The 27,884-nt window shown below is 39.6% G+C and overlaps 1 long non-coding RNA gene across 2 annotated transcripts; it reads left to right on the top strand.

Moving 5' to 3' along the window:
* Window positions 1-4: 4 nt before the first annotated feature.
* LOC123581559 lies at window positions 5-11,187 on the top strand. 2 transcript variants are annotated; one of them, XR_006703818.1, is made up of 5 exons: window positions 5-113; window positions 2,362-2,797; window positions 8,054-8,821; window positions 9,312-9,440; window positions 10,457-11,187. It is a non-coding gene; the product is annotated as an uncharacterized LOC123581559 (long non-coding RNA). The 2 variants fall into 2 exon arrangements; XR_006703817.1 differs by lacking the exons at window positions 9,312-9,440; window positions 10,457-11,187 and having other exon boundaries at window positions 8,054-9,288.
* The last annotated feature ends 16,697 nt before the right edge of the window (window positions 11,188-27,884 follow it).

Here is a 27,884-nt window from a genome sequence, read left to right as displayed (position 1 = left end):
GATATGAAGACATACACACAGGGAGGACACCATGGAAGGACGGAGCAGAGATATGAATGATACAGCTGCAAGCCAAGGAGCACCCACGGTTGCCGGCTACCAGCAGACACTAGGTAGAAGCAAGGGAAGATTCTACCCAGAGTCTCAGAGGGAGCATGGCCCCACTAACTTAACTTAGGACTTCCAGCCTCCAGAACAGGAAGAGAATAAATTTCTGTTGTTTTTACAGCAGCCCTTGGAAATTAATTCCTTATAGCAGCCCTAGGATATTAGTATGACAGCTAACGACAGGGAAATTTAGTGCTTCCTCTCCTCCTCTTTTGGAGCTAAAATTAGATTTATTTATTTTGAGAGGATGGGGGAAGGGCGGAGGTAGAGGGAGAAAGAGAATCCCAAGCAGGCTCCACATTATCAGCGCAGAGCCCAACGCAGGGCTCAGTCCCAGGGACCATGAGATCATGACCTGAGCCAAAGTCAAGAGTAGGGATGTTTAACCTAATGAGCCACCCAGGTGCCCCAAACTCTTTTTGTTTCTTGACTAAGAGAGCCTAGACTTGAAATCTCTGAGACTGAACATACACTATGAAATCAAAAGTGTCTGTCTTCAGAGAATGTTGATGAAATGTTTGAATCCTCTGGCTTCCCCTCTTCTGCTGTCACCACACGAAATCTCTTCCAAGGATGGTCTCTCTCTCTCTCTCCTACTTCTGTTACTGCGAAGAGAAGTTCCAAGGCACAAATGCCCCTGCTGTAATCTCCTTCCAACGGTGCTGCAGACCATACCAAATTGCATCAAATCTAGCAATTTCTGGTACAAGAAAGGTTATCAGTTGTTGGGGGAAAGAAAAATATATATAAATATATATACATTTTATACAACATTTTAAAAGCACTGCCTCTGAGTCGTTCCTGCCAGTTGGAAGGGCCAAATCTCAAGGCCAGCAGCCTTTCGATGTTGAAATGTTTGTGTTGCCTGACAGGACCCAAACATTTGTAAATCAGGGACTAAAGCTAATACTGATCGCAGGGGGAAGGCAAGGCCAATCTCCCACTTCCGTCAGCTCAAAATAAATGTTACTTCTTCTAAAGGCACATTTAGAGCCTGAATCCAGGATGAATCAGACCGAGTGTTCTTATTTAGATAATAGTGAAATCAGGCCTTAGAGAATTGTTAGTCAGCAAAACTTAATTTTGGTAAACCCATGCTGCGGGAAAGGAAATGAAGGGAGATGGAACCGGATTTAGACCTGCCGGAGACCAAAAACAGCGAGGTACAGAGGAGAAAGATCGATCTGATGTTCCTCTTGCTTGAGGAGAAGCTGGGGTGAGCTGCAGGAAAAGGAGTCGCTCACTTTGCAAAGTTGGTGAGCTCCTTCCAGCTACGAGATCAGCCTGGGAACACTGTCCTACAGTGGCTTCTCACGGATACCGCTCCACTCAATGGCCTTCCTCCTCCTTGGCCACAGCTCCTCCAGCAAGGCTCCTGCTCATCCCCGTGGCTGTCGCCCCTCCCTGCATGGTCTCAGAAGCTGTGGCCCATCATGTCTGGACAACCCTCTGGGACTTCGGGTGCAGAGGTATTTCCCCAGCAGAGCCCTTGCAAGGTGGGGGCTGTCACTTCTCATTCTGAAGCGTCTTTGATATGATGATGGATTAAAATGGCTCTGGACAAGAAAGACAGTCTGCCCATCCTGTCCTTGTCAGTCACCAGATGTGGGACAAAAGAAAGTTATAGCAAGAAGTGTTAGTTCCTCCGCTTTTCTCTCTCATACTTCTCTCAGTCTTCTAGAGTAATTCCAGGAAGGAATGAGAGACATTAATAGCCAGCGGATGGGAGCACTAATCTGCTTTTAAAAGTACTTCATTTAAGGGGCGCCTGGGTGGCTCAGTCGGTTAAGCGGCTGACTTCGGCTCAGGTCATGATCTCCCGGTCCGTGAGTTCAAGCCCTGCGTCGGGCTCTGTGCTGACAGCTCAGAGCCTGGAGCCTGTTTCAGATTCTGTGTCTCCCTCTCTCTGACCCTCCCCTGTTCATGCTCTGTCTCTCCCTGTCTCAAAAATAAATAAAACATTAAAAAAAAATTAAAAGTACTTCATTTAAATTCTTCCTGGTCCTATGACAGATTTCTTTCGATCTGGCCTCATTTCGTCTGGTGCTGTCCTCAGCTTAAAAACTCACAGAACTCACTAAGCAAACCACAGGAACCTCGGAAGTTAAGTACATTCACTGTGGAAGGGTATAGCACATCTTGTTCTCTCAAGGAATTGAGGTAGTCTATATCCCACTTTACTGAATACATCTGAAAAAAGAGAGGAACCATAAAAGATCTAAAATGATTTTCATTCTGTTATTCTCCAATCAGGGTGCGCCAGTCTATGGGAATAAAGTCATGGAAAATACCCTCCATTTTCCCTTAATGTGCAAATATTCGTGGAAGAGAAATACAGCAAAGAGAAAAGGCTATTACAGAAAGAACCATAATAGACGTGAGGAGAGCACGCAGGGAGGATAAACAACGCTGCCCAAAGATTTGCAAAGACGTGTTCTTGCAGGAAGACTGAAGGTTCGCCAGGTATTGGCACATAAGAGGAGGAAAGTGGTGGGTGGTGCCTGTTGGGTGGTGGGGGGCTGGGGGGAGACAGGGAATGGCAAGGAGAGAGGTTAGGTCCTTAGGGAGCAAAACCTATGATGTTTGCGGAAGGCAATAAGGAGTTCAATGGGGATGAGCAAAGATACAGGACAAGAAGAAAAAAGAGATTGGACGAGTGCTGGAATATAAAGACTATTACAGAATAAAAGTAAGTTTTCTCTGGCAATAGAAAGTCATTGATGGGTTTTAAACACAGGACTGAGGATTGGATAAAGTTTTGACAATTTCTCTGGCAGCAATGTGGAAAATGTTTTAGAGGGAACAAACCTAGGAGTGGGGTAGGAGGCTTGTTAAAATACTGTTGCCACTACCTAAAGAGCAGAGAATACACGTCTGGGATATAGGGTCAGGGTCTGAAGAGGCAGTGCCATAAGCCTGGCTCTCTGCAAACTATGTACACAGTGAACTAATCTGGAATCAATTTGTTAGAAGGACAAAGAAAAAAGAACCAAAAATAAAGATATCTTAAGAAAAATAATTTTCTCACCCCCTACTCCTATCTAAGGAAGCAACAACACCATCATGAAAAGAAGCTAGAATTTAAAAAAAAATATATATATATATTTTGGGGCGCCTGAGTGGCTCAGTTGGCTAAGCGACTGGCTCTTGATTTTGGCTCAGGTTATGATCTCATGGTTGGTGAGTTTGAGCCCCACGTCGGGCTCTGTGCTGACCGCTCAGAGCCTGAAGCCTGCTTCGGATTCTGTGTCTCCCTCTCTCTCTGCCCCTCCCACATGCTCGCTCTCTCTCTCTCTCTCAGAATAAATAAATAAAACTCAAAAAAAAAAATCTTGATAGCATCCAGACCATTTTTCCCATAGAGGGGAAAGATTGTTTTAAATATTAACTGATATATTTTCCTGCGTTGTAATTTTTCCTTACCTGCCACCATTCTACCATTAAACTGTTTGAGGGTAGGACTAACAACCATAAAAAAGGGAGGTCGCAAAAGACTCCAGCGAGAACCACCTTTTAAACCCTTGATCTCCTAACCCGGTCTTGGCACAGAGGCAGTAACTAACTCAGTAACTCACTCACTGTTGCTCAGCCTGGAGGAAAACGTTGTATTCCTTTCCAGATGTATTTCTGGCTCTGATGACAACTCAAGCAGATCTATGACTTTATGGCCACTCTTGGTTTTAAGAGCAGGTCCTGTTTTCAAGACTAGTGCTCCCTTTTTGGTACTACAGATGTCCCTTCGAGCATACAGCAAAGGGTACTTTGTCTCATCCAAAGAAAGCTTTATACTCAGGTCATCCCTAACCCAGCTTGGAGACCTAGAGTGGGTAAAGAAAAAAACAGACCTAGACACCTTGGACACCTCCCTCTTCCCATTGAGGCTCTTACTGAAAGAAGAGTAGGAATATACAGGAAAGGGGCAAACATTCTTCTCATTTATTAGGTTTGGTTCTAGTGGCCCTCTGTAGTTATGCTGACTAGTGATGTCCTCCATGCGACAGGTGCCATATGCTGATTCTTCCAAGGCGTCCAGAATCCATTGTGTGAATTTCATCCCTGCACAAATTCCTGACATTGACAACTGGACCATTAGCCAATCACTCCCTTTTCAATTTCTGTCTCTAGGAACACTCCCACAGAGGTTGGCTTCCCCTTGCCCCTGAAAGATAGCCTATTGGATAGCTAAGAGATGGTTCAAGTTTAGCTACTTTCTGCACCATCCATTTGGGCCATTCTCAAACACCCTGCCGCACTAAACACTAGGAGCGCAAGCAGTCTGCCACTGGATGCCCTGTTTCCCCACCCTGCTGTCACAGGGGCTCCAGTGACCTGTTGCTTCTGGGATAGGAGGAGGCACGCATTTCTATGTTTACCAGGACGCTCGTATTAAGCTCCCTTAAGAGTAACCTGCGAGTGCTACACTCTGATGGGCTTCGTTGTAGTGACCCGTGACTTTTGCAACTCAGCAATATCCACCTGGGGAGGGTGGTCCCAGTCCCTTTCTTTCTGACCTCAAAGAACTCTCTGGATGATTCTCTTGGAGAACCCCTTCCCGCTCCCAACCCAAGGAAAAGGTAAAAGCTTCAGACATGACTGCTACTGTAAAGTTTTCTTGTCCTGTAACCAATTCCCTTGGAATCGCCAGTCTCCTGTTTGCATAGGTTGTTTGGGGAGGGGAGGGTGGGGTATCAGGAGCCTGGTTTGGCAACCTTTTCACTAGCACTGGAAGTACTAACTGGCAGCAACTTGGTGCTCTATTTAGAATGTCACAGTACTTACTGTTCCAGGTTTGGGGCTTCAGCCAAAATTCCAGGACAATAGGAAAAGCCTCATTCAATATCCTATTTTAACAACTTTGAAAACTGAAGAGGGCTTTTGTCATTGTCATTGTTGTTGATTTTAGCTCTTCAAGAACTATAGTGCTCGGAATGTAGAGTTCAGCTTCAACTATGGAGAAAGGAAGAGGCAAGGCTGACCTAAGAGCTGTGTAGCAACTAGACAAGGAAATAAGAAAGTAAAGTTGTGTACTGAACATGGGTAATGGGGAAAGCTTTGGGACGAGATAGAAACGTGTCTGCACGTGTGAAGGTTGGTTGGGAAACCACTTCTTGCTCTGCTTTTGGGGTCAAAACCTTGGGAGGGAAGGGTGGTTGACAACTTCAAATAACTTTGGAGGCTCTCAAAGCAGAGAGGATTTATCTCTCTTGCTGTGGGGGAGAGCTCTTTGCTTTACAAAGAGCCAGAGGGTGGAACAGAAACAGCTACAAGGAGACCCAGAGAAGGCCCTGTGGAGAGTCCTACAGCCCTGTCATGGAAGCATCTAAGAGTGTCTGAGAGTGCTAGCCAATAGGAAGAGCCCTCCAGGCTGGAACAAGGAGGAGACAGGGTGTGTTATATCTATAGGCACCTATAGGTGAGTCCGCAAGCAGATGATACAGTCCCAGCAGGGACAGGGTGTGACCAAGACCTGGAAGAATGAGATAACCTCAGCGGTGGCCTGTAAGAACACATAATGGGTTGAGATTCTATGCTCACCCCACCCCACCCCAACCTGGAGCTAGCACAGACTTTTGCACCTCTATTCTTCCCCAATGGAAGAGAAGGAAAGGGGAGGGACTGGGAGAAATGGAATTGATGTAGTAGCTACCTAAGTGAGATTGGATTTTATTTTTTATTCATTTTTTTAAAGTTTTATTTGAGAGAGAGAGAGAGAGTGTGCGCTAGTGGGGGGTGGGGGGGCAGAGAGAGAGAGAATCCCAAGCAGGCTCTGCACTGTCAGTGTGCATCAGCTGGAGCTCAAATGGTGAGATCATGACCTGAGCTGAAACCAAGAGCCAGATACTCAGCCAACGGAGCCATCCAGGCACCCCTGAATTTTAAATAAAAATGACTGACTTACCTTAATTTGCAAGGCTGAGTTTTTTGCCTTAGAAAAAAAAAATAGGTGGCTCATGAGCTAAGTTGAACTCAGATATGGAGAAACATAAACGCGTCCTTTGTCCACTCCAGACTGTGCTAGGCAGTCCCACCTCACACCCTGTCTTAAAGATGGCAGACTGCAACTGGGTGTGGTGAGGAGTGGGAACTGCCTTAGAATCTAAACAGAGTTTGCAACGAAGCCAGATCTCTATCCTGATCGTAATCATTGCCTTACACCAGAAGGGGTAATTTCTACAACCACAATGGGCTGATTAGGAGCATTTAAAGAAGAAAATATTTTGCTAACACATTTCCTTTGGATGTGATGAATCCTGTCCTGCCACAGCCAAGCTCTCAAACCAAGCCAAAATCCAAATCTCTAAATAATGTGTTCCTCTCCTTAATCCCCATCACTTGGACATGCATCCATGTTCATTAAAATTGGCGTCAGAATACCTGGAAGGTTTATAACCTTCATTGAAGCAATGGGGGAGATACTGATTAGGTACAGAGGCAGAATATGTGCTTATTTAGCAAGGGGGCTCTAAGAGTCAGCATGCTGGGGGGTCAAATCTAGAGTCTGCAATTTACTCTATGTGCAACCTTGAGCAAATTGCTTAAATGTTGTGTGCCTCAGTTGCTCCTTGTATAAAGTAAGGATGATTACACTAGTTCTCTCAAGGTCTCCTAAACTGAAAGCCAACATAACTACTTACAGGTGACTGTGTATAGGAGTGAGTTCTCCGTCAGGTCAGACATTCAAGTTCAGGCTGGACAGCCACATGGTGGGGATGTTGCGTTGGACTGAGTAACTGGTGAGATCCTTGCCAGCTCTGAATATCCTTTGAAAAAGAAGGCTCAGTGCCAAAGAACAGCATCCACTTTGAGATAAACCCAACTGGCTCTCATTTGGAAAAGGAGGCCAAAGACACACAATCTATTTGAAACTAAGATAGAAATGGGCCAAGTCCCCTTTGCTGTTGACTCAGCAACGAGAGAGTTGTGTCAGGTGCATTGGATGTGGTCAGGAAGCCTGGGCTAGACCCCAGTTTGCTCTCAGCAGCCTGTCTTGGGGAAGCCAAGTAATAGACACACACTGCAGATTCTTCACTTGTAAAATGGGTGTAAAAACTGTTTTTTTTCTCAAAAGGTACTCATGAGGATGAAATGAGCCAATGTGAAATTGCTTTGAAAATGGTAAATCACAGGATGAATATAGGTATTATCATTTTCAGAGCTCAAATTACACTATACATCATTAATTCTGAAAATAACATATGTAACCTCAGACTCAGGCTGTGACTAAGCCCTTATTTTAACAATCGTGATGGGTGTGGAAGTTAGAAAAACTACCATTTCAAAAGTTCTTGCATATTTTGTCTACCACTCAAGAGTGGAGACTCCAATTTACCTTCAAGGGAAGCTGTGACTTTCTGAACAAAGAAAAATAAAAACAAAAAACGAAAGGCACAGCACCTGGGCCATATAGGTTTATGCAAAGATAAGCAATCTTACCTATTATTTTTAGGAATAATTAGGTCATCCTCAACTTTAATGCTGAAGTCTTAGACCCAGTAAAGCTTTTCTCTATAAATTTTTACTCAGATATTTATGGACAGAAACTACACCAGGCAAATAAGAGTGGTGATAAGTCAGATACGTTTCTCATGGTGTTCACAGGCTGTATCATAGGAGACAGAGAAAATAAGCAAAAATGACACGAATAACATATAAAGTGCCCTAAAGGCAATGAGGAAGTAAAAAAAAAAAAAGTGCTATTAAGAATCTGTAAGCTGAGGACCACTAAATGTGGAATTGGGGAAGTTGTCCTGAGAAAATAATATTTAAGCTGAGCCTTGAAAGATGAGCAGCAATTACCCAGGTGCAAGATGCCAGATGAGAGCAGAAATGTTTGTCCATTGTTTCTTTGAAGATAAGTGCTCTTTTCCTCTGGATGAATTTAGATGACTATGCCTATAAGGTAATTGCTATTCATGGTAAGTTTTGTGTATTCTTCTCTGGATAGACAACTTTACCAGAAGAAGCAAGCTAAGGTGAAAAGTGTTCAAGAAGGGCAAGGATATGCTGCCATATTTTATGTCTCATCCTGGAAGGAGGTGTTGTAAAAAGAACAAGACTGGGCTCAATATTGACTGGACATCCTAGACTTCATGTGTGGCTTTATGGGATGTAGCCCTGTTGGTATAATCATCTTGCTGTCGCCACTTGGTATCCAAAGTCAAGGTCCCTCACTAAGTAAGGCTGGAGTTTTACTTTATGTACGCGAATCATCTCACTGTACCATCCTGTGAAAAGGTTAATCCCGGGAAAGAAAATGAAGACTCACTTTTGGTACCTTTAACCAAAGTGTAGTCTGGGCTTGAACTTGAACCTGAAAACAAGCATGACCTAACATGATTATTATGAGGAATTGCCTGTGATGTGCTTTCCTTCTTTCTTCCCCCACCTTGGCTGTGCTCTGTTGGAACAGTGGAACTTTCTCCTCCATACTTGGGAAGGTGAAGAACAGAATCCCGTTCTGGAGCCTAGAGCAGTGGTGGAGGCCTTGTCATCCATAGAAGACAAGTATGTCTGGCAACAAGGTGATCCCACAGCAGTGAGAAATGGGGCGACAAAGCTGCACTTTATCCTGGCACTGTCACCCTATAAAACAGCTGCGGCTAAGAAACCTCCCACCCATTCTTTGGTGTTCTGGGAAACAGCCTGCCGCAAAGTAACATCCTTCTCCAAATGACCTAAGTAAGACTCGCAGACGCTCCCTTGTTTATATATGGTAAGACCAGACACAGAACCTCCACATTTCCATTCTTTGTCTCATACATGATTGCCTATGATGATTGCTCCCCCCCGCCCCCTACCCCACAATCAGAACAAAGTGCTTATGAATCCAATTCTGATTAACTTTCTTTTCTCTCTAATCCCTGAATTCTGACCTGAGCCTGAGCCAGCATCCAGCCTCTCCTTGATTCCCATCCACTCCCCAAGGACAGGCTGACCTCAGAGTATAACTTTCTGTGATGTGATCAGCCACCCTTTCATCCCTGTTCCACACACATGGTTATTTCTGGTCTTGTTTATTTTCCTCAAAAGAAAAAAACTCTCTCTGCCTAAACCTTGATCATAAACCTTGCTGATCTATTATTACAATAAGTAGAACTCTCCGACCACATGATCAAAGAAATAATCCTTGAAATAATCCTTGAAACAATCCTTTCAAATAAAGTCTCTCTTTACTAAGTCCAGATTTGTTTTTTATTTGACAGTGGTGAGATGGAAGTAAGCCCCAAGTGGAAAAATATGTGGGACTCCATTCTGAACACACATTCAGATGAGTTAGCATCCTGGAGAAGCGTCAGAAAGAACAAGAGAAAAGTATAAAGAAGGACAATTAGGTCAGAAGTCTTCATGGGGTCATAATTTTGGTATTAAATATGAAATGTAATCTAATTTTGGGAACAGTTTTTGGAAACCGGATGGTTAGGTTACATATAAAATAATTTTTTAATGGGAAAAACACCCCAGGTAGCAGAATCCAGCCAGCTTACAGCAAGCAATTCTTTCCCAGGTATTGGAAATTGCTCTAGCATTAAAATCTAGCCTATTATGAAGAATATGCAGTTAAGGAATAAAGTCCTTATCTCCACAGGCAAAGACTCTGCCTTTGGCTAGGAGTAATTCCTCTCTCCCTACCTGCCAGGAAATGCAGTCCCTAAAGTTTTTCTCAAAGGTGACCCCAAACACCTCTAAGAAAGTTAAAGACACAACAGTTCCTTCTATCATCGCCACATCTTTGTTCTGACCTTCTCTAGAGACTGAGGTTTCGTCAGTCTTCAATAAAAGCAGAATTATTAACACCTTAACTCTTGTATTTACTTACCAGTTAAACATATAATCCTTTAAAGTAAGAAATGGTAGGAACAGGGAGGAAAGGCTAACCTTTAAAGTCGGACACACTGAGGTTCAAATGCAAGCTCTGTCACATATTCGCTCTGTGATCTTTCAGGGCAGGTTAATTGAGCTCAGCAAGGTCATCACTAAGTGGAAATGATAGCTCTCATGATATTAGAGCATTATTATTAGGATTGGTAATCACTAAAAACATTAGGATTATTACGATTGATAATCACTAAAAACATTATGAAAACATTCTTGGTCTTGAGAGATGGTGACTAAATCTTATTTTTCCCCCTCAATTCATGCTGAGCACATTTGAAGCCAGGTCTTCCATTTTCCCTCTCTCAAGTCCAACACAATGACTGGGTTTCATCACTCATTAAAGCCGATTATTTAACCAATTTTAAAATTATTGTGAACATAGAAAAACTAAGTTCAACACTAACTCAAAAAGATTTATAATGATTTTTCCTTTTTTTTTTTTTTTTTGTCTTCTTCTTTCTATTTTCTTTAGGAATTACATATTGGTTCCCATTCCTTTCCTTCCCATGAATCATCCAGGTTTGCCAAGCTTGGCAAGGCCAGGGCCAAAGAGGCAGCCAGGGCTACTGAGGCACACAAGACCCAGGCCAAGAAGGTGACTGAGACTAAAGGAGTGACCAAAACTTGTGGGGCTTGGGCAGAGGAAGCAGCCAAAGGGGTCAATATATTGATTATAAAAGAGGGAAATGAGCAAATAAGAAAATAGGAACCATGTTTCTCATTGGGAAAGGGAGTTCAAATGACACAGCTAGAATAATTCCTGTGATTTGGGGATTTGAATTAGAGGTATGGATGAATTTATACCAACTAACAGAAGTAATGGACTTAAGTACAATTTGGAAATAAGGAATATGTTGCCAAGAGAACCCCCACATGCCAAAAAGACATTGGGTGCTGGAAAGGTCAATAACTTCTTTGGGGGGCAGTGTAAGAGATAGAATGTGCCAGAGAAATCTGCTCTGCTCTCTACAGAGACCTCAGTTACATAAGAAATAAACCATCTTATCCTCTTGTTGTGTGTGTGGCATCTTCAGTCTTGATATCTGAAAAAAATTGGGGTGGGATTCCATCATGCCTCTGTAGTTGGGTTACGGCACTTACAATGGAGAAAACAGGTAGGCACCACCTTAGCAACGTGATCTAATTTCACATCATCAGTGATAGGGTAAATATCACGTGCCTTCTGCTGTGATGAACAGAGAATGACACAATGTCATTGGTACCATGTCTGTGGTATTCTTGCCAAAATACCATGTCTGTGGTATTCTTGCCAAAAATGCATAACCTCCATTAATTATAAGGAAATGTCAAATGTAAAGGGAGGGGAACTGTACAAAAGAATTGGTCTCTAGTCTTCAAAATATCACCATGAAAGACAAAGAAAAGATTGAAGAACTATTCCAGATTGAAGGAGATTAAAGACATAAGTAAATGCAGCCTGTGATCATGATTTGTATCTTGGACTAGAGGAAAAATGGTTTTTGTTTGCTAGTTTGGCTAGAATTGTCTCGTTATTTGGACAATTGATAGAATTTTCACAGGGTCTGTGTACTGGATAGTAATCTATCAAATTCTTGATTTAAATAGTTTTTTCCCCTGTGGCTATATAGAAAAGTACACTGGTCTTCTATAAAATACACATTGAAGTAAACATAAAGAGACAAAAAGAGAGAGAGAGGAAGAGAAAATGGCAGAAGAAACACACATGTGCTAGAATGTAAATAATTAGAAACTGGGTAAGAGTTATAGGTGTTTTGGTACCATTTTTGCACTTTTTTTGTAAATTACATTTATTTCAAATTGAGAAGTTTAATCTTTACTAAATAGAAATTTAGCCTCATCATAATTCCCAATTTCCAGAAAATGCACTATAATTAAGTGGGTCTGTAAGACCATGTTAAGCAAATATTTCTTAAACAGGACCCCAAAAGCATAAATCATGAAATGAAAATGTGATATAACCATGATTTTAAAAATTTATTTTTAAAGTTTATTTTTGGGAGACAGAGAGAGAGAGAGCAAGGAGCAGGGGGCTAGAGAGAAAGGGAGACAGAATCCAAAGCAGGCTCCAGGCTCTGAGCTGTCAGCACAGAGCCCAACACAGGGCTCGAACTTACAGACTATGAGATCATGATGTGAGCCGAAGTCAGATGCTTAACCCACTGAACCACACAGGCACCCCCACCATGACTTTTTTATATTAAGAATTGTTCATCAAGACATCAAGAAAGTGGTAAGTCAACATACTGAGGAAAAGAGAGTCACAATATATATCTGACATGAAACTCATATCCAGGATATACAATTAATTCCTACAAATCAATAACAAAAAGGCAGAGAGTCCAATTTTTAAAAATTGAGAATAATTTGAGAAAATACTTCACAAAATAGAATATCCAAATGGCCAGAGCTCATTAGTCATCAGGCGAATGCAAATTAAAAGCATAACTATATATCACTACCCACCTACAAGAATGGCTAAATACCAAAGACCAACAATATCAAATGGTAACCAAAGATGTAAAGCATTGGAGCTTTCACACATTGCTGGTGGGAGGGTAAATCTGTCCACCCCTTGGGAAAATACTTTTGCATTACCTACTAAAGCTGTAAACCTACATCTGTCCTATGACCTAGCAATTCTATTTTTAGGCATATACCCAAGATCAGTGAGTGCACATATCCACCAAAAAACAATAGAAGAATGTCTGTAGTATCTTTATTCACATCACCAAAAAGCCATAAACAATCTAAATGTCCATTAACATGAAAAACAGTAAGTATGGTACAACCATTTAAAAATGAACAAAAAAAGAATAAACTACTGACATACACAGAAACATAGATTAAACACAATGATATCACATTGAAAATAAGCTAGACACAAAAGAGTACACACTGTGTTATTCCATTTATATGAAGTTCAAGAATAAGCAAAACTAGTATATAGACAAATGTCGGAATATGTGTTAACTTCTAAGGGGAACTTGACTTAGAATGGGCATAAAGAACCCTTCCAGGGTGATGAAAACGTGCATATCTTGATACAGATGGTAGGTGGTAGTAACAAGGGTGCTTACATTTATAAACATTCATTAAGCTGTATGCATAAAATTGCATACACCTCAGTGAAAAACATAGATGGGCTCAGGGCTATCTATTTTAAGGGCTACTGGTTAAATGGAAACTATTTTGAACTTAGAAGAGTCTCTACTATGGCTTTGACCATATTTAAATCCTTCTTTAACCCTATATACCTTCTCAAAATGTTATAGGAGTAAAATCAAGTCCCCACTAAAGACTGAAAATTCAGTCATATCTGGTTGGCAAGACCTGGTGTGTCTGTACTGAACAATCTACATTTATGTGTGTCATGCATGACAACAAAGGAAACGAAAATAGGCTAGTTTATTGCGAATCCCCAAGTCAGAAGGTGTCTAGTTAAAAAGGTAGCAGAAACAAAGTTGGATTGAGCCCTCATGAATCCTGGACATCTGTAAAAATTGATATATTACGAGATGGAAGAGTCTCCTGCAAACTGTCTCCTGCCAGTATCTATTGTTAATTCTGTCCCAAACTTGGTGTACATGAAAAGCCTCCAGCAACATTTGGGTCAGGAGTCCCTAGCATCTGGAGAGCTTCAGGTGAACCCTGCATGTCCCACTCACCTCCTGGCCCAGCGCAACACAGTGGGATTGTACCTATTTCTCATCTAGGATGAAAGTCCCCTGTTAAGCCTTTAAACCTGACCAGCGTCTGCCAGTTCCTCCCCTGGGGGAGAAAGTCCCTTCCCCCATCATCTTGGATACTAATGTCATATTTAAAATCGACATATTATCCCCTAACACAATGGCCCATTTTTCCTCCCTCACACACCAGTAAGCTCTGCTGCCTGCATTGCAGCTCTGATCACTCAATGGGTTGGACTTCCTTGGACAAAAACCCTGGCCTCCAAAATAGAACGCCCCTCAGTAAAAGTTATTAAAGTATTGTCAGGACAGAGCTTTTGAGGATAGATCCTGTAGGCAAATCATTTTTCTAGAGCCCACACCACCCAGACACAGCCACTTCCTATTCCTCATCACACTATTAGTTGGCATCTTAGTGTTCTTGCATCAATACTTACTCTACTTACTAGCATGCCCAAAACATCAGAAAATCTGGAAAGACCAACTATGATCTCTAGGAATCCCTCATACCAATTACATGACTAGGCCAAGAGTATCTACTGTCATATGACTTGTAGCCTTGCAAATTTTAGAATAAGGTCTAGACTAGCATTCAACAGCTTCGTACGCTGGAAGTCAATATTCTGTTATTTATTCTGTTATAAGCCGTAAATGGAGAGAAATGGGGAGAGAATAATAAAGCTGATCACCCACATACATGCTAACGGAAGGGGACTGCTGAGTTGTGAATGATGTTGAAAGCTGAGTGCAAGTGGGAGGAGTGAAGAGGAAGGGCCAGCAAAGTGGCATCTCAGAGTGGGTGGCGTAAGGAATGACTCCATGTTCTTCAGTTCCACTTCCATTTTTGACCATGTACCTTAGATTGCCAAACTTGCCAAACTCTGGTCTAGAGTTGATTAATAAGAGGCATTATTGCAACTAAAATCCTTTATCGTAGGTGCAACAGGGAAATGGTCCAAAAGGTTTTCAGGTCCCTAACTGGCAATTCAGCATCCAATCTATTATCCCTATCTCTCAGATCAGTAACCCTTTTCCATCCTTACTGTTTTGTCTACATTAGAACCTTATCATCTCTTATCTGGAATACCGAACCAGTCTCCTAGCTTTCCCTCTTCCCAGCTTTTCCCCTCAAAGCCATATTCCACATGGTACTCATGTTGATCTGTCTGAAAACTAAAATATGACCGTGTTGGGGCGCCTGGGTGGCGCAGTCGGTTAAGCATTCGACTTCAGCCAGGTCACGATCTCGCGGTCCGTGAGTTCGAGCCCCGCGTCGGGCTCTGGGCTGATGGCTCAGAGCCTGGAGCCTGTTTCCGATTCTGTGTCTCCCTCTCTCTCAGCCCCTCCCCCGTTCATGCTTGTCTCTCTCTGTCCCAAAAATAAATAAACGTTGAAAAAAAAAAATTTAAAAAAAAAAAAAAAAAAATATGACCGTGTTATCCTTTTTATCTGCATCCTCCAATGGTTTCCAATTGTTTATTACACCCAAGCTCTTCAGCCATGAAAGGCTCTCTGTAATCTGGTCCTCCCCAGACGTATGCCCATATGAAAGCTTGACTCACTAATCAGAGCCCTTACTAAGTATGTACATACTCTGTAAATGTTTGTTGAATGAATAACTAATGAATAAGTAAATATATAGATGTCATTGGGGCACCTGGGTGGCTCAGTCGTTTGAGCATCCAACTCTTGACTTCCAGCTCAGGTCATAATCCCAGAGTCATGGGATCAAGCCCTGGGCCGGGCTTTGCACTGAGTGTGGAGACTGCTTAAGATTCTCTCTCTCCCTCTGTCCCTCTCCCCCCACTCATGCACGCTTTATTTCTCTCTAAAATAAAAAATATATATGGTCAGAAAAGGGAATTCAGATAGATAGATAGATAGATAGATACAAGGGGAGTTGAATATTCTAGATAAGTTTCAAATCAGTTTTAGTTCCCAGCAGAGGGTTTGGAGAACAAGGAACTCCGTTTGACTAGATGTGTGCTCCTACATTCAGCATTCACACGTTTTGTTGGGAATGAAAGACTATCCTGCTGATATGTAGGTTTCCAACCAGATGTTGGCTCTGGAGAAGCTTGAATAATAGAAAATCCTTGAGGCTAAGTCTGTTCCTTAAGTTCCCTTTGTTCATATTTACATCTGGACAGAGACAAATATGCCTATTTCCCACGTAAGCATAACTCCCAGGGAGCAAATGTCCACCGCAATTGATTTCAAACCAGCTATGGAGAAACTATACAGTAGTTCATTAATGTAGTTTCCATCTCTCCCTTACTCCCAATACATCTTACAGACAGTAAAATTTATCTTCCCATAACACTAATCTCCCTACCTCCTCCCTCATCTTGCTTTATTTAATATGCTCCCTCCCAGTTAACATGTTAGCATTTTAATAGCAGCATGCTAGCATTTAACAGGAACCTTTAATTTTTAGCTGACATTAGGAATGAACAATGGTGAAATTTTAGGGACCGTGTACAGTAAACTGCTGTAAGAAATCATTAGAGACAGAATGGTCAGAGAAGGGAATTTCTGTGTCAATCACCTTGATCTTCATTAGTTATTCTTAGCATATTTAGCAATTTATGTGCAGCAAGTCTTCTCTGCAAACTACACAGGCGGTACACCCTCATTTCACACTACAAATGGTGTTAACTTTGGCAACCCTGCACAACTGATTCCTCCCCGCTAGAATATGAGCCTGGTAATAAAAATCCTATGTTCTTGGCTATTCAAATTCTCTCCGAATGTTGGCATTTGTTTTGAAACCATCTTTCTGAATGTATCCAGAGCTGCTATGTTTATGTATAACAGAGAGTGAGAGAGGTAATAAAGCTAAGATCGATTGCCTAGTAATAGCCATGATTCCATAGACATTAAAGGGTATTTGTAATTTAGGCTCCATAATATGGCCTAATGCCCTATCTTGTGTAGCTATTGATTTTTCAATAACAGGACAGCCCCAGAAAACCTGCCAGGGCTCCGTCCTCCTGCTATATCCAGCAAAGAACAAAACCCAGTCTTGTTTATAGGAGCCCAGCCTAGAGAATTGTCTTCTATCCTGGAAGCTAGAAGGACTCTGGCTTATGAATCCATTTGCCAATGTTGTTCCTGCAAACCTCTCTTTGTCCATCTCTTCAAATATTCAAAACAACAATAATTTAAAAAACACTGTTAAGAAGAGGATTTTTATGATTTAGTAGTTAACAAGGAGAAAGCCCTGAAGAGAAGAGCCCCCTACCAGTGACTTCTCTGACCAGAAATGATGTCCTGAAATGACCCATCACTTTTTTACACATACCGAAGACTTTTCTGGAATGGCCCTTCCAGAGACTCAAAAAGCAAGAGGACAGACTTTGGCTTTATTGCAGTTCAAATGTTGCCAAAGGGCAGCCTTTCAGACAAATATATATCTCCTTCACTTTGCTATTCTCAAATAGGGAATGAGTTCTTTGAGAGTATGCCTGTTTGCTGTCATTTCAGGGTCCCAGGTCATATCCTTGTTCTGAAAAGATTTTACCTACCCTTGAAAGACTGGGTTTAGCTCTATTTTCTCCTCTAGATATATAATCACAGAACTCAAGCTTTTTGGCTTCCACCTTAAACTGTTTGGATAAATAATATATTAAGAGTTCAAGGTCAATGACTCAGTAATAAGTAGCTCTTACTGCTACATCCATGCTGGCCTTGTTTTGTGTTTCTCTAAATGGGCCCTTGTCCTATTTTTGTATGACTAAGCTTTTGTATGACTTTTCCTAAACTGTACAAGAAACAAAACCACAGAAACAGCATAAATTCACATTCTGATATTATTACTGGCCAACTCTGTGACCTTGAGTATGCCCTTTTAACCTTGATGAGCATAATCTCCTCATCTGCAGTGAACATTCCTCTGCATAATCTGAAAGGCTAAGGCAGTGGGTTCTCAAATATTTGTTCTCAGGAAACTTAAAATCTTGTTGACCTCAAACAGCTTTTAATTTCTTTAAATAAGGATTTTATTCATTAATATTAGAAGTCAAAACAAAAAAAAATTTTTTAATATATATTAATTCCTTTATAAATAAGAATTCCATTACATGTTACCATAAGCATTTTTGTGGACATAACTATATTTCAAAACACTTAATGAGAGAAAAGCACCATTATTTTACATTTTGAAATAATCTTTTTAATTCCTGGCTTAAGAAAAGACAACTGAACTCTCATATTTGCTTCTGCGTTCAATCTGCTGCAATATGTTTCTTTGGTTGAAATACATGAAGAAAATTTGGCCTCTCCAGACATATAATTGGAAAAGGGTGGAGTATTTAAATAGCCTTTTCAGATAATTATGGACATTCTGCTTTTATTCTACACTAAAATTGGAAGAGCGGCAGCTGCTTAAAGGTTGGTTACCATGCGGAATCTGAAACCACATCAATGAACTTTTTATAATCTGAGGAGTTAAAATCTAGTTATCTGCACTTGAATAGATTTGTGCTCGTACATTTTTTGCCACACTGATCATTTTGGAAAATATCAGTTCATGATACTATGCAGATTTTCAAAATGTTGACACATTCCAACATACAATATTAAAAAATCACACTTGTTGGGGGCCTGGGTGGCTCAGTCAGTTAAGCGTCTGACTTCAGCTCAGGTTATGATCTCACAGTTCATGGGTTCGAGCCCTGCACCGGGCTCTGTGCTGACAGCTCAGAGCCTGAAGCCTGCTTCGGATTCTGTATCTCCCTCTCTCTCTGCCCCTCCCCTGACCACACTTTGTCTGCCTCTTTCTCTCAAAAATAAATCAACATTAAAAATTTTTTAAAAATCACACTCATTAGGGGCGCCTGGGTGGCGCAGTCGGTTGAGCGTCCGACTTCAGCCAGGTCACGATCTCGCGGTCCGTGAGTTCGAGCCCCGCGTCGGACTCTGGGCTGATGGCTCAGAGCCTGGAGCCTGCTTCCGATTCTGTGTCTCCCTCTCTCTCTGCCCCTCCCCCGTTCATGCTCTGTCTCTCTCTGTCCCCAAAATAAATAAACGTTAAAAAAAAATTAAAAAAAAAATCACACTCATTAATATCACTGCAGATTTCATTAGAAGAGTCTTTAAATAAGGAAAAGCTTCCAAACTCACGATGGTAGATACAAGTTTTACAATACTAATATTTATCTGAAAACATGAATTTTATCCTTGGCCAAGAATACCATCAATTATCGCCCTTAATGTAACCAGCTCACTTTATTCATCTTGGAGAAAATATCTGCCAAGTACCCAAGCCCGAACAGCCACTGCCTGTCTGTTCTTTCAAGTACAAATGGGTGTTCCATGAGGAAAGTGGCTAGTTCAACTCACCCCTCAAACAATCGTGCCGGTGTTTTTCCTTGAGACATCCATTGTACTTGATGTGCAGCAGATAGAAGTTTTTAAGTTTATTTTTATTTATTTTGAGAGAAAGAGCAAACGAGGGAGGGGAAGAGAGAGAGGGAGACAGAATCCCAAGCAGGTTCTGTGTCTGCTGTTGATACTCAAACTCACAAACTGTGAGAGTGTGACCTGAGCCAAAGTCAAGATTCAGAGGCTAAACTGAATGAGCCACCCAGGCACCCCCATCAGATACAGTTTTTACCCACATTTTCCAAACTGCATGCTGAAGCACCCCTAACACACCACCAATAACTCAGACAAGCTCCACAGATATTTTTCAAGGCTGACACGGCAACATCTATTGGATATTGAGCAAAACACTACATACAACAGGGAAGAAGGGTGACAGCCAATGTGACTCCAAGGTTTGAACAACTGGTAGAGTGAACAACAGGTTTATCCCATTAGTAAGTATTTGACATTTATGAATGACATAACATTACTGCTTTTTTTCAGTTGATATATTAAAACTAAACTGTTTGGACATACTTACTTAGTGAATAGAACTGGTAGTTTTGTTTATTTTGATCTAACGGCCACCATAAAAAAAAAAAAACAAGAAACAAAAAACAAAACAAAACAAAACAAACATAAAAAACAACAACACTGGGCCACTAGTGGAGAAACCTTAGGAACCTGAGTTTTATATGATCGCACAGTATTAAATGGCTATGTACTCAGAGGTTAGATTTTAATAAAAGTAATATTTCTTACCATTTAATTAAAGGAAGTCTTAGGCAAAATTGTTTGTTGTTGAGAGTGCATGGGGGTGAAAATGACAAGAACTACTAGAATAGTTTTGGGCCACGGCCTTGATTCCGGAGAGGGTGCCAACAACTTTACCCGCCATTGCCTTTGCTCTACCAGTAAATGCCAACATGGAGAAAAAGGCAAATGATTTCTCAGTGCTGTTATGAAAATAGTTTTGACCTTATACACCCATTGAAAATGGATCCCCAGGGACCATACTTTGAAAACCACTGGGTAAAGGAACGATCAGATACAATCAACGTGAGGATGCTTTCTGCATCATAAAATGCTGGACTCATTCTAATTGCTATTGGCAATGTCCCTGGTTTTATGTATGTTTCTATATGATTGTCAATTTCAGACTCTTGTAACCAGATCCACTGAATGAGGCAGAAATCTTGATAACAGGATATGACTAAACAATATACAGGTTAATATAAACAAAAATACATTCATTGAAAGGGAATCGGGTCACTCATAAAATTGACTAGAGGTCTGTCATGGCAGGCTCCCACATCAACCAGGGGAGGAAAAGTAGAACCAGGTCATTCCCCAGATAACAGCACTTGCTGCCTCTGGACACTCACTATCTCATCACTGAATTCTTGACTCCGCTGTGGCCGCTAAAGATAACCTCTGCTAGACACTCCACCTGTGTCTCATTCTTGTAATAGTCAACTTCCTGTGTGGGGGCAAGTAATTGACTGTAGTTTAGTCATGCACCCATGGTGTCTGGAGGCAGGAAGTGGAACCCTCCCCTTTCAGCTTCTGACTCCCATCTAGTTAGAGCTCTAAAGGTGTTTGTTGCCAAGCAGTTAAATTGACAAAACTCGACATTGTTCAGCTCTTTGGCAAACAAGATCCAAACACAAACTTCTTTCTAATCTGCAACTTAAAAATATATTTACCCCTTGACAAAATTACTCCAAAAGGGAAGACATTTCAAAAATATCATCAGTTATTCCACCCAGCTACAAGTTCAATGTACCCCGGCGTTATCTATTTCTCCTATAGGTAGTTCTTTGTGATTTTTTTCCCATAATATTAACTATCACCTTCATATGCTTCATCAAATAGTTGGGAGAAGGTGAAGGAAAAAGAAGAAACTAAAGTATATACTTATGCAATTAACCCATAAGGAAAGGAAATGTAAGTATATGCTACAGTATTTAAATGTGCAACTGTTCACTATCTTGTTATTGATGTTTATAACTTTTCATATACTTTCTTTATGTTTTTCAAGTTCAGCCAGTATCTTGGTTCTTTAAAGGCAATCTGCAGTTCAGTTACTCAAACCTTTATGCCTAATGGTTCTGAATATTTAGGGTCCTAACTCCTAGTAATACTAAGAGATATTCAGTGTTCTGGGGAATCTCTGGGGAATCTCTGTACTGTGCATACTCTGTTACCCCCCATTCGTTAGCAACAACTCTATTTTCCCTAGAGAGCTAGATTCAATCACCCTAGTCAATACCGATAACCCCTGTTTTAGCTTGTTTTCTTAGTGATGAAGAGATCCTGACACAGTCTGTAAGAACCATTGGAACTGTTATTGGATCCCCTGGTGAAGCTTTCTTCCCTTGATACTAAAATCTGTAAACCAATAGAAGCAAGAGTAGCAAGGATGGGAAGCAAAAAGTATGCAAGTGGTTAATTAGAAGGAATTATGAAAGTTGCCATTCTCAAAATCACCTCTTACTTACCCGCTCCATAGTTTATAGCTATGGAAGAATCAGAACCACATATTAAGGACTAATTTAGAACATACGCTGTATCTAGAAGGTAAACTGTTTTTCCGGCTAGCTCTGTAGCTTATATTTAATATCCCATTCCACAATTATACAATATCAGGCCCTTCAGGATGATGGGTTTAATAATGCTTTCACTCAACATCTTTTTTTTACCACAAATTTGTTGAAAAAATTTTATATAATTTACCATGTATGGGAGACCATGACGGTACAAAAGGCATTCAGTAGATCCTTGAATTATAGCATTGTTAGAAACATGGGAACTAGGGAAAGCAAATCAAAAGACAGTTAAATGTTTATTCAGTGAGAAGCACCTCTTCCATGATTGGGGTCAAATACTATCAGTCTGCTACTAGGTAGCTGACTAGTCCTGCAAGAATATAATAGACTACCTGGGGCTCAGGACAGGTTGGTGCTAATGAAAGGCTGGGCACTCAGCAGTAGAAAAAGATAACTCTGTGTTTATGAGGTAAAATTATGCGCACATAAACAGTCACCATGCCTGCTACTATAGCCACTTAGTTGAACCCATTGGTAAACCACTTGGGTGGCTGGAGAATGAGGATAACTCACATCTATTCCATAGGGATGGTGAATTCCCTTCCAGAATGTTTGTTGTTTTGTTGGTTCGTTAGTTTTATTTTGGTTTTGATCAGCATTCATATGGGACATAAGTATTCTTACATTTTAAGCCTATTTATCCATATATCTACTGGTCAGATGATTAGCCATTGTCGATTAATGGCTGTGGGTTATGACTTCATACCATCTCTTCTTGAAGAAAAGTGAATATTGAGATATTCTTCCAATGTTCTCAGTGGGGAGAATCTCTCTCCCCTCTTTTCTCTGTCTTCCCTGAATGAGGTTAAAACACTCCCACAGTCCATTTCTGGTTATACCAGTCATTTGTGCAGAGCCATGTGTAAACCAGACTTGACTTACTTCCCTTCTTAATTAGGAATTTATGGTTAACTTGCCAGAAGGCCATAATTGTGAGCTGGAGGGAGACACTGGGCAGATACATAGAACATTGGAAATATGAAAGAGTTCATGCGATTTACTTGCAAAATCAGAACCTGTGTGATCCCATTTCTGTAAGCACACTTCCAGTTGATAATGGAGTGCTTCTATGAACTCCCAATTTTATGCCAAGGTGAATGAGATAACACCCAAGACATGATGGGAAGTCTAGTTAGCCTAGTTAGCATAGTTGCCTCATGGCCTATAACCAAGCATTTAGTCAAGGAGTTGGCAAACATCTTCTGTAAGGGGCCACATTGTATATATTTTAGGTTTTGTGGGCCATACAGTCTGTAGCCTCAAGTTAACTCTTCTGTGGCAAGTGAAAGCAGCCACAGACGGCAGGTAAGCAAATGAGTATAATTGTATTCTAATAAAACCTTCTTTGTGGACACTGATATTTGAATTCCATGTAATTTAACATGTCATAAAATATTATTCTGTTTTTATTTTTGTCCAATCCTTTATAAAGATACAAAACCACTCTTAACTCTTAACTTTATACGGAAACAGGCCGGAATGGCTTGCGGGGGCAGGGAGCATAGTTTGCCGGAACCTAATCTAGGCTCTACCAAGGCCAAATAAGAGTCCGAGTGCTACTTTGAAAAGGAAAGCAATGATTTGTCCAAGAAGTTATAACTTTACTGCAAAACCCTAGGAGACTTTGCTATAATTCAACCTTCAAAGGCTTGTCACAGATACAGGCAGCTTCCTAGTCTGCATATTGGATATGCAGGCTCACAAAAGCAAAAGTGTGTGAGCAGTTCTGCAGCAGCTAAAATCAGCTAGAGGGTCATTCTCTCACATGAGCTCCTCCTAAAAACTGGCTGCCTTTTCGGGTCTCCTGGTAAATTGGTGGGCAAATCACACCTAGTGACAACTGAACTTCCAAATAGAATTCACTCATTAAGACTACTACAAACAATTGGTAATAAGTCACATTTTGATACCTTTATCAACACATGATATTTTAATGTTTTTTCTTATGAATCAGGTGGACAAAATATGATGTTCCATAAATATTTCACATTTTCTAACTTAGATTTTTTTTAATCACAGAAATTGACTACTTTTCATGTTTGCATTTTTTTTTCTTTCTTCTGGGAATTTCCTGTTCATATCATTTGCCCATGTTTCCATTAGTTTTTTTTTTTAAACATACCAATTTGTTTAAGCTTCTTTATTCCAGATATTAATCCTTTCTTGTTAAATATATGGCAAATATTTTTGTCCAGTTGTTTACTAGTATTTTAACTTTCATAACATGTCATTTGTTGTATAAAAGCTTTCTTTTTTTTTTTTTTTTTATAACATCATGTGTTTTCCTTTTCCTTGATAGATTCTGGCCTTATGTCTCACATAGGGATACCTTTTCCATTCCAAAATTATAAAAGTAATGTCACATATTTCCCTAATTCCAAGAGATCTGGTTTTGTTTTATTTATTTGTTGTTTATAGATATCTCATCAATCTATCTGATATTATTTAGTTTTTGGTGTGAGGAAAGAATATATCTTTATGGTTTATTAAGTAACTTACTAAATAGGGAGTCCTTTCCCCACAGATTTGAAATACCAACTTTATTTTACACACGATGATCTATTGTCTTTTCTTAAATATATGATTATTTATATATGCTTTTACATTCATTTTTAATGTTTACTTATTCTTTAGAGAGAGACACACAGAGCATGAGCAGGGGAGGGGCAGAGAGAGAATGGGAAACACAGAATCCGAAGCAGGCTCCAGGCTCTGAGCTGTCAGCACAGAGCCCGACGCAGGGCTTGAACTCACGAACCATGAGATCAAGACCTGAGCCAAAGTCAGACGTTTAACAGACTGAGCCACCCAGGTACCTCTATTTTTAATTAGCCTATTAACTATTATAATTAACCTAACTTTTGGTCTATTTAAAATCCTGTTAAGGCAAATCCCTTCCTTTTTCTTTCAAAATTTCCTTTGCATTTATAATCTATTAATTTTTCATATAATTTTTAAAATAAGCTTCTCAAACTCTATTACAACTTGTTTTATTTTAACTGGGATTATATCAGGGTTTGTATGACACTTTTATGAAGACTTATTTAATATATTCAATATTCTCATTCAGGAACCCAGTATGTTCATCCTTTTATTTACTGTTCTTTGCTCCCCTTAAGTAAAGATTTGTAAGTAATTTAAACCCCTCTGTATTTCTTATTAGGTTTATTCCGAGGTATTGTGCAACGGTTGCTGTTATTACGGTGATAATCATCTTTCATTGATATTTTTTTAATTTCTTTAATGCTACTATGTTAAAGAAAGACTGTTGAATTGTATAACTGATTTGTATACTGCCAAATTAGGGAATCTGATTATTAGTCCTAAAAGTTTCTATTTGATTATTTTGAATTTTAGGTGTAGAAAATTACATTGCCTGCAATTCACAGCAGGTCCACAAATCCTTACCATTATTTATGTTTCCTACTTCTTTTCTTTACCTGTACTTTAATTAAGTTCTCCAGTGAAATATTAAGTACATAGTAGCAGATATGGCAGTCAACTTTTACTGCCAATTACAAATTCCTATAGTATTATGAGAGATGGTCTTTATCAGGTGAGGCAGTTTTTCTTTCTCTTAATTTTTAAGGATTTCAATTTTTTTATAAATTGGTTTTGAATATTATCAAATGACTTCTTACATATATTGTGACTATATTTTCTGCTTTCACATTTTGAAATAAAGAATTTATTCTTTATTGAACAAATTTAATCATGGTGTGTTTTACATAGGCAATTCTTGATAATATTTTTGGATCTTTGTATCTATATTCTAGAATAAAATTTGTCTGTAGTTTTCACTTTTCAATGAGTGATCAATATGTGTTTTTTTTTTTTTTTGTTTTGTTTTGTTTTGTTTTGTTTTGTTTTGTTTTTTTAATGAGTTTGCCCGGTTCACAGAACAAATGCTAAAGTTCCACTGGAAAGTAGATCATGTCTCTTATGCTGATTAATAATCGAAAAAACTTATAAACTGTCTAGTCATAATTAGGTTAATAAATAAGTTCCTAGTGAAATACTCTGAGCCTCATTTCCCTTTGTGTGTTAAGTCTCTAATGGCCTTTATTTTTTCATCTTCTAAATGGTTATTGGTCTATTTAGGTTTTCTATCTCTTCTTGAATCAAATTTTATATTTTCATGACAATCTTACATTTTATTATGATTTTAAAAATTATTTACATGCATGGCACAAAGTGTTCTGTCACAAATTTTTGGAATACATCATGTTCCTGTGATTATATTTGTTATTTCTTACAACAATTTTCACTCTATTTTCCTTTTTTCCTCTTTCATCAGACTGACAAAAGAATTGTCTATTTAATGACTCTTTGCAAATAGCCAGCCTTGGTTTTCATTTATAAGCCTATCTTTTATATGGAACTGTAATTGCAAGAGTGTAAAAGTTAATCTTACACTAGAGAATATAAAGTGAACAATCATTTCATTCTATGTGCTTCCCAATCCCCCACTTCTCCCTGGTGGAAACTATTGCTAAGAATTTGGATTGTATTCTTCCAGAGGTTTCTAAACATTTAACTGCATCTAGAAAAGGTGAACAGATTCATATAGTACTTATTGTATCTTGACTAAATTTTTGTTTAAATGCCAGCTTTCAAGAAAACACAACCTTTACAATTAGTAATAATCATTACAGTAAAACACTCATGAAATATTATAGTCTTATATCAGTCATGGCTCTATTATGATCCACCTGTTTATTACTTATTGATAATATGGACATAGCCAGCAATCTACTGAAATAAAACTCAAATACACATAAGGCCAACGATTTTGTTCATTAACTTATATTTGCTGTACATGCAAACATGTTATGAAAATACTTCTTTTGCAATTATAAAAATATATACTGTTGCATTTACAGTTTGCACCGCAAATGTCCCTCATTAATTCAGTTGTCCAAGAAATACATGCTGATGTTGACTTTGCCACAGGCATTGTTCTAAAAACAGAGGATACACCCAGGCAGATTAAAGGAAATACCTTCATAAAAGCTCATAGTTCCTACTCTACTCACTCTTTATTATCTTTCATATTCATGTGATAATGAACTCCATTATCACTAAGCCTACTTTTGTTTTACAACCCATTTCCAATAACTTTGGATGTTGTTGTCCATGAACATGATTCTCTTAACTTTATCACTGCTTTCTTTCCTGTCTGACTACTAGTTTTGGTTTCAATGTAATGGCTTGCTTTTCCTAAGCCTAAAGCACAGTACAAATAAGGAAGAAAAATAATTTCCTAACAACTTAAGAAGACTGCACACAAATAGAACCAATGGACACATAAAAGGCAAACATATATGAGAAGCTTTAACTACTCTAAAAATATGCTAGAGAAGAGAGCGTAGAAGAGAGGTGAGAATCCAAGGGTCATTAGAAATTTGTAAAATTGCTAAGTGTCCAAAAGGGAAGGTCATTTAAATTTTCAGTCATATCTTATCAGGGGGGAGGGACGGATATCAATTGGAAGCTTATTTACATTATCTAAACACCTGATAGGCATTCACAAGTCCTCATATTTTTGTTCATGGTTCTCCTTTCTCTGGGTAGCTCTCCCTCCCCTTGACTGTTTAGCAGATTCTTATATATCTTTCAAGGGTGAAATTATCACTTCCTCTGTGAAGTCTTTCCTAACCTCCCAACTCACTCCCAGGTAAAATGGATCATACTTTTCTTTGCACCTCCCTATACCCTGGACCTTGTTTTCTTATCTGAATCCCTCTGTGAACTCTAGGTAACTTCAGTATGTATTTTACCCCTCTATAATCAATCCATGTCTAGCACAGAGTGTAGGTCCAACAAATATTTGTCAAATAAGAGAGAGGCTGGTAATGTCCCATTCTCCACTGAACCTACTGCCTGATTGTTCTTGGGTTCTCATGTGTTCAAGATTCCAAACTGACTTAATATTTTCTCTTCGATTGCAAGAACAAAAAAAGTCTACATCCCCTCTCAAGTCATACCCACTCTTGCCTACATCACTGAACATTGTATATATTTTTTCCTTGTCACATAGGCTAAATGAACATAAGCAAAATCACGCTGGACTGTGACTCATTTATTTGTGGACTACTGGAACTTCAAGCTGAGTCCACAGGGCAATGAAATAAAAAGGAAGATAAAAATAATGGTTTCTTTATTTTTTTTAAGTTTATTTATTTAGTTTCATAATCTCTACACCCAATGTGGGACTCAAACCCATGCCCCTGAG

This window comes from Leopardus geoffroyi, chromosome A3 (assembly GCF_018350155.1).
Source record: "Leopardus geoffroyi isolate Oge1 chromosome A3, O.geoffroyi_Oge1_pat1.0, whole genome shotgun sequence".
In the NCBI taxonomy this organism is placed as follows: Eukaryota; Metazoa; Chordata; class Mammalia; order Carnivora; family Felidae; genus Leopardus; species Leopardus geoffroyi.
This window is presented reverse-complemented; position numbering and strand designations above follow the sequence as displayed.